Genomic DNA, 6938 nt, shown 5'->3' on the forward strand with positions numbered 1-6938 from the left:
CTCTTAGCGTCTGCATAGATTTTTCTTCAGTTTCTATGGCGTTCCTCCCATGAGCACACACATAAAAGTCCATACTATACTAATTGGGAACTTTTATAACTGAGTGTGGATGCATATTTCTGTCTAAAATATTTAATCATGAAAAGACACAAGAGTGAATGATTATTTGTGCAAATAATACACACTAATTTATCTGTCACTGATAATCATCATAAGCTGTGATAAGCATCTTTGGTCCAAGAGGACCATACTGGCAGCCATTCTCCTCCTTTATACCAGTTTTTATATTCAGAAGTACCTAGCAAAGTGACAGTCACATATGTGTTTTCATATACATTAGTAAATTCTAGCATTGTGTCTCTTCACATTCAAGTTGGTCACTTGTTCATACGTTTTACAAAGAATTGCATCTCCAGTTTGTGATTTTCAGAATGGTCTATACCAGGGGTGTGCAAAGCCATTCCTGGAGGGCCGCAGTGGCCGCGGGTTTTTATTCCAACCCAGTTGTTTAATTAAAAAACAATCCTTGCCAATAATTACATTTCATGGCTTTTTAGTGCTTTAACTCTGCTATGTCAAGTCATTCTCAAATCCTAGATTTTTTTTTCCATTCTAAAGATATCCAAATATTTTGAAGTGTAAAACGGATGGGTAATTCTCAATCCTTGACTTTTTTGTCTTCTCTTTCCTTCCAAGTATTTAATTAAACCAAATAGTGCATGATAAATACACACAGGTGTAAAGGGTAACAAGCAAAATGGATAACTGCTGGTTTCTTTTGTCATTTGCATCTTATTGCTAATAAGGAGCAATTAAAAACCAAGAATGCAGCTGTTTAAGACTTAAATAAGCAATAAGGGTTCAAAATCTTAACGAGGGAGATAACTAAAATGAAGCATAAGTGTTTCTAGAGCAATTAGTGCTTCTTATTAAGCAATTGGGTTGGAACAAAAGCCTGCAGCCACTGCGGCCCTCCAGGAATGACTTTGCACATCCCTGGTCTATACCATTACCTATACTTTTGTATTTGTGAGACACTGACCACTATTCAAGCAAAATAATTCATCAGCCTCTATCTAAAAGGAGCCTGGTATAGCCTGGTGGTGTCAAACGTGAAAGATTTACTCAAATATTATGTAATAAATATTTATAGGTTATGCAATTTATTGCACAGAAAACCTGCTGCCAACATGGCCTTCCAAGACTGACAATATCCAGACCTGAACTAGGTAACTGGCCTGATGCAAAAAGGCTGAAACAACCTATCAGTTTATGAAATGCACATAAACCCATTTAAGTGTACTACGGCACTGGAGTCTGACCATGGCAGCTCTTGACAAAGCACACCAAATAGTCAGTACACCAGTCCACAACAGGACAAACTCTTGAAGCCAGTTTAGAGCTGACAGTATATCTCAGACGTACATGTTAGGATGTGGCAGGGAACTGGAATGGTTAGAGAAAACCCACAAAGACTCAGGGAGCACTAACCATTGAGCCAGTTTGAGTGAGCTAAATGCATGGAAATGGGACAGGACTGGGCCATTATTAGCTATAAAAGGGGAAAAAAGATAACAGCCTAACAAGGTAAGGTGGTAAGTTGTAAGCATGAATTACCCATCATGTTAGAGATCGGTTTAAGAAGTAACTTGGAGCTAGTGTAGCCCACGTGGAAGAGGTGTACATCCTTGCCATGTGTACACTACAGATGTCAAATTCAGTGTGTTCTCCATTGACCAGCACTTCTTCCACCTACTGAACAACTACCATAAATTGTTTGGAAAAATGACACATTTCTTCATCTTTAGAAACATGCATTTGCCCATTTTTTGTATGCTGTAGAGCACTGGCGGGCAACGAATTTTCTAGGGGCGCTGCGAAAACTTTTGTAAAATATTTCAAATTGCTAGTGTTTTTGAACTTTTGGTTGATTAAAAAGATAATGTTTAAAAAAAAAATATTTTATGTTGGAAAAACAGATAACGGTTAATCAGATTGTTGAATAAACGAATGTATTTATTTTGAATGCAAGTTAAAATTTTCGCTGTTCACCATTCATCATAATATCAACACCAGCGGTGTCAAAAACACATCTCGTGAGACTTAAAAAGTCTCGTAGTTAGAAGATCTCGCTCACTGGGTTCTATTCAATAATGGCGTGCACAAAAAGGCAACCTTCAAAAGGGCGACCTCAATTGGGCACGGAGAATAAAGGCGCACGTAAATAAAGGCGACCTTCAAAAGGGCGACCTCAGTTGAGTGCCGAATAAAGGCACCCGTAAATATAGGCGAGCTTCAAAAGGGCAACCTCAATTGAGCGTCGAATAAATGCGCGGGCAAATAAAGGAGCGCTTCAAAAGGATGACCTCAAGTGTAACTTGCTTTCACCTTTTTATACATTCAGTCATTGCCTTGATCTAATTTTCTGTAATTTTGAAAACAACGAAATATAGAGAGCTTTAGAAATAGTTCGTTAGAAGTAGTTCGTTAGAAGTTCATGCATTAATTAATTGGATGTTTTAATATTCTTGCTTTCACCTTTTTATATGTTCAATCATTGCCTTTATCTAATAAATTTTCTGTAATAATTTTGTTGCGTTTGCCTTTATTCGCTGTGCCCAATTGACGTCACCCTTTTGAAGCACTCCTTTATTTATGCGCGCAGTTATTCGGCGCTCAATTGAGGTCGCCCTTTTGAAGCTCGCCTTTATTTATGTGCGCTTTTATTCGCCGCGCCCAATTGAGGTCGCCCTTTTGAAGGTCGCCTTTTTGTGCGCGCCCTTATTGACGGATACCCGCTCACTGTACGGATAGAAGAAGGCGGAGCAAATATAGAACAAGAAAATACGAACGCTACATGTTGGCTCTTGCAGACGAGAGAGTATCGCTGTACCTGCAGCTCTTATTTCTGTGAGCAAGGTTTTTTCAACACTTATGGAAATTAAGTCTAAGAAACGCGAGAGACTTCAAATGATCGACAAGGAAATGTGCGTCTGTCTTTCGAAAATTGATCCTCGCATCAATCTCATATGTGCTGAAAAACAATCTCAACGTTCACATTAATTAAATTTAAGATTTATCCTTTGATTCCTTTATTAATAAAATGTCTTTCAAACTTGTAAAATTAACTGTTTTTATTGCCGATTGTCCATAGATTGTGACGTCACGACTTTATTTATGGGCAGCCCCTCAGGTGCGCCACGAAAGAACATTTTTGGACTTAGTGCGCCGCAACTCGAAAAAGGTTGCCTTTCACAGCTGTAGGGGGTCATGGCCTATCCTAGCAGTATTACCACATGGCAAGAATCAATCCTAAATAGGGTGCTATAATGACGTAATGTGCCATGTAATTCTCAAACCTGCTTAATCCAACTCAGGTTTACAGGGGCTGGGACCTATCCTGGCAGGAAATGGCACTGGACAGTGCAACAGCCCATTGCAGGGCCCATTCCCTCATGTACAAACCAAATTGTAATCACCAGTTTACCTTAAACACATTTTTGGAGATGTGAGAGGAGAACAGGAGTACCCAGAGAGTAACCCACTCAAATATGGAAAAAACATGAAAATTCCACACAGACAACAATAATGTGTGGAATATTAACCTATGAGGTTGGATCGATGGGGCAACAGTGCCAGTCACTGTGCCACCCCTTTAAAAGTATGTGCTTATAATATTAATTTGACAGGCTAGATTCAACCTTGCCCCAGAGCACCATAGTCTTAGAACGCCTATAGGACGTTTGTGTGACTTTTTCGCCATATCATCAATTTAATTAATAGATTTTTTTTACTTCTTTAATCCCCCCACTTCATCCATCCACTCATCTCCTTTCTGAATTTGGTTTTATTTAGAGTCTGTGGACAGCAATAGGAATGTTGGTTGACGTGCCAATGGCACTGGCTTAAGTTAATGTTTCTGATCAGCTTAATGGGATACTTTTGGCTGGTTAGAGGAAACCTATGAGAATGTGGGGATGAATATACTAAATCTGTTCTGAAACTGAACTGGGGTCTTAGCGTGTCCAGAATGAAATCTACCTGCTGTGTTACCCTTGAATATTTTATTAGAAAAAGTTTTCAAGACCAAAGCCCCCACCTTCCCATATTATAAAATAGGTGCAATTTTTTTTTCCATTCATGTATTACTGAAGCCATTTAATTCAGTTCAGGTCTGTCAAATCCAGAGAATACCTAGTCAGCAGTAGGGGAGCAGGACAAAAACCATCCCTAGATGGGATGCCATTGTGGTGAAAGGGAAATATCACTGATACATTTCAGAAATCAAGGATCTTGCCTGCTGGTTGAGTTCAACTTGGTGGGGTGCAGAGCCAGCATATCCAGTTTACTTGGTCATGGTCCTTGCAGTAGCAGTAAAAAAAAAGCTTTTATTTATACAGAGCCTTTTGTAAAGAACAGTGTCATGGAGTAGTTGAGCTCCATCTCTCAGATTTTAGTAACTGCCTTATCCAAGTTATGGTCACAGAAATCTAAACTTGTCAATATGAATATTTCATTTTGTAAACGAAAATCAAACTCCGCAGCCCAGAATGGAGGCAGGTTCATAGTGCTGTGAGGCAAACACTTCACCCACTGCATTGCAGCATCGCAACATCTGTACCACAAAACAAGCAATGGAAAGAAGTTGGCAGTGTGTTATTACTCAGCAGAAGATGACTTTTACTGATGTCTGATTTACGTATATTTTGCTTGGTCAAATCCTATCATGGCAAGTCTAAAATTTGGAAAGTGTAGGTGTGCATAAACATAGATGTTGGAATTAGGGACGGTTCCACCATTAAGGCAAATTAGGCATTCACCTAGTGTGACAGAGCAAGATGCAGAAGACAAGAAGATATGGACAAAGATGATCTGCTGTGGTAACCCCTAACAGGAGCAGCCAAGAGAAGAAGAAGAAGGCATTCACCTAGGGCCCAGATCATAAGGGGCAGGGGGTACCCAACCGCATGGGTTAGCTACTGAACAGTCGGTTGGCGCACTAATAAGCTTGGCCTAGGGTACGAAATAACCTAACACCGGCAACTGGTGGGAATTAGACAGGCCCGACAGACTTCAGCCTGGCTTGATTTCCCAGAAATGTAATTTGATTTATTGTAGATTACTGCTTATGTGTCACAGTTAATGAGCAAAAAATGTGCACATTGAACTGCAACCATTAGAAAAATGTTTGCATTGAAGCCGTTAATTTGTGGTTTTGGCTGCAAAAAAATAATTAAAGGATATGGAAAAGGAGGATCAGCAGAAGGCTGTTGAGTGAAAGAAACTTAATTGAAACCTGTCAGAGAAAATATGATATTAAAGTGTCATCTGTGTGTAATTAAGCTGAACTCCCCATTGTAAGGTAGACAACAACAACAACATTTATTTATATAGCACATTTTCATACAAAAAGTAGCTCAAAGTGCTTTACATAATAAGAAAAGAAAAATAAAAGACAAACTAAGAAATTAAAATAAGACAACATTAGTTAACATAGAAAAAGAGTAAGGTCCGATGGCCAGGGTGGACAGAAAAAACAAAAAAAAAAAAACTCCAGAAGGCTGGAGAAAAAAATAAAATCTGCAGGGGTTCCAGGCCACGAGACCACCCAGTCCCCTCTGGGCATTCTACCTAACATAAATGAAATACAGTAGTCCTCTTTGTAGGTAGGGTTCTCACGGAGTCACTTGATGCTGATGGTCATACAGACTTCTAGCTTTTAATCCATCCATCATTGTTGGAACATCATGGTGCTTTGAGTAGATGGTGGTGGCTTGCGCCACCACCACTGCGCCACCACCAAAAGGACATCGGAAAAGGAAACAGAAGAGAGAGTAGGGGTTAGTACAGATTTTAGAGCCTCCATGAATAGTTATTATAATGAATTGGATATACAGAGTATCAGGATTTAAATTACAGTGAAGTTATGAGAAGGCCATGTTAAAGTAATGTGTTTTCAGCAGTTTTTTAAAGTGCTCCACTGTATTAGCCTGGCGAATTCCTACTGACAGGCTATTCCAGATTTTAGGTGCATAACAGCAGAAGGCCGCCTCACCACTTCTTTTAAGTTTTGCTCTTGGAATTCTAAGCAGACACTCATTTGAGGATCTGAGGTTACGATTTGGAATATAAGATGTCAGACATTCCGATATATAAGCCGTGGTGAGATTATTTAAGACTTTATAAACCATAAGCAGAATTTTAAAGTCAATCCTGAATGACACAGGTAACCAGTGTAGTGACATCAAAACTGGAGAAATGTGCTCGGATTTTCTTTTCCTGGTTAGGATTCCTACAGCTGCATTCTGCACTAGTTGCAAATGATTTATATCTTTTTTGGGTAGTCCTGAGAGGAGTGCGTTACAGTAATCTAGTCGACTGAAAACAAACGCGTGAACTAATTTCTCAGCATCTTTCAGTGATATAAGAGGTCTAACTTTTGCTATGTTTCTTAAGTGAAAAAATGCTGTCCTAGTGATCTGATTAATATGCGATTTAAAATTTAGATTACAATCAACAGTTACCCCTAAGCTTTTTACCTCCATTTTGACTTTTAATCCTAATGCATTCAGTTTATTTCTAATAGCCTCATTGTATCCATTATTGCCAATCACTAAGATTTCAGTTTTCTCTTTATTTAATTTGAGAAAGTTACTATTCATCCATTCTGAGATACAAGTTAGACATTGTGTTAGTGAGTCAAGAGAGTCGGGGTTATCAGGTGCAATTGATAAATACAGCTGTGTGTCATCAGCATAGCTGTGGTAGCTCACGTTGTGCCCCGAGATAATCTGACCTAATGGAAGCATGTAGATTGAGAAGAGCAGCGGACCCAGGATAGAGCCTTGTGGAACACCATATAGGATATCATGTGTCTTTCAGTTGTAATTACCACAACTAACAAAGAATTTTCTCCCTGCCAGGTAGGATTCAAACCA

The sequence above is a fragment of the Erpetoichthys calabaricus genome, chromosome 1, assembly GCF_900747795.2.
Source record: "Erpetoichthys calabaricus chromosome 1, fErpCal1.3, whole genome shotgun sequence".
In the NCBI taxonomy this organism is placed as follows: Eukaryota; Metazoa; Chordata; class Cladistia; order Polypteriformes; family Polypteridae; genus Erpetoichthys; species Erpetoichthys calabaricus.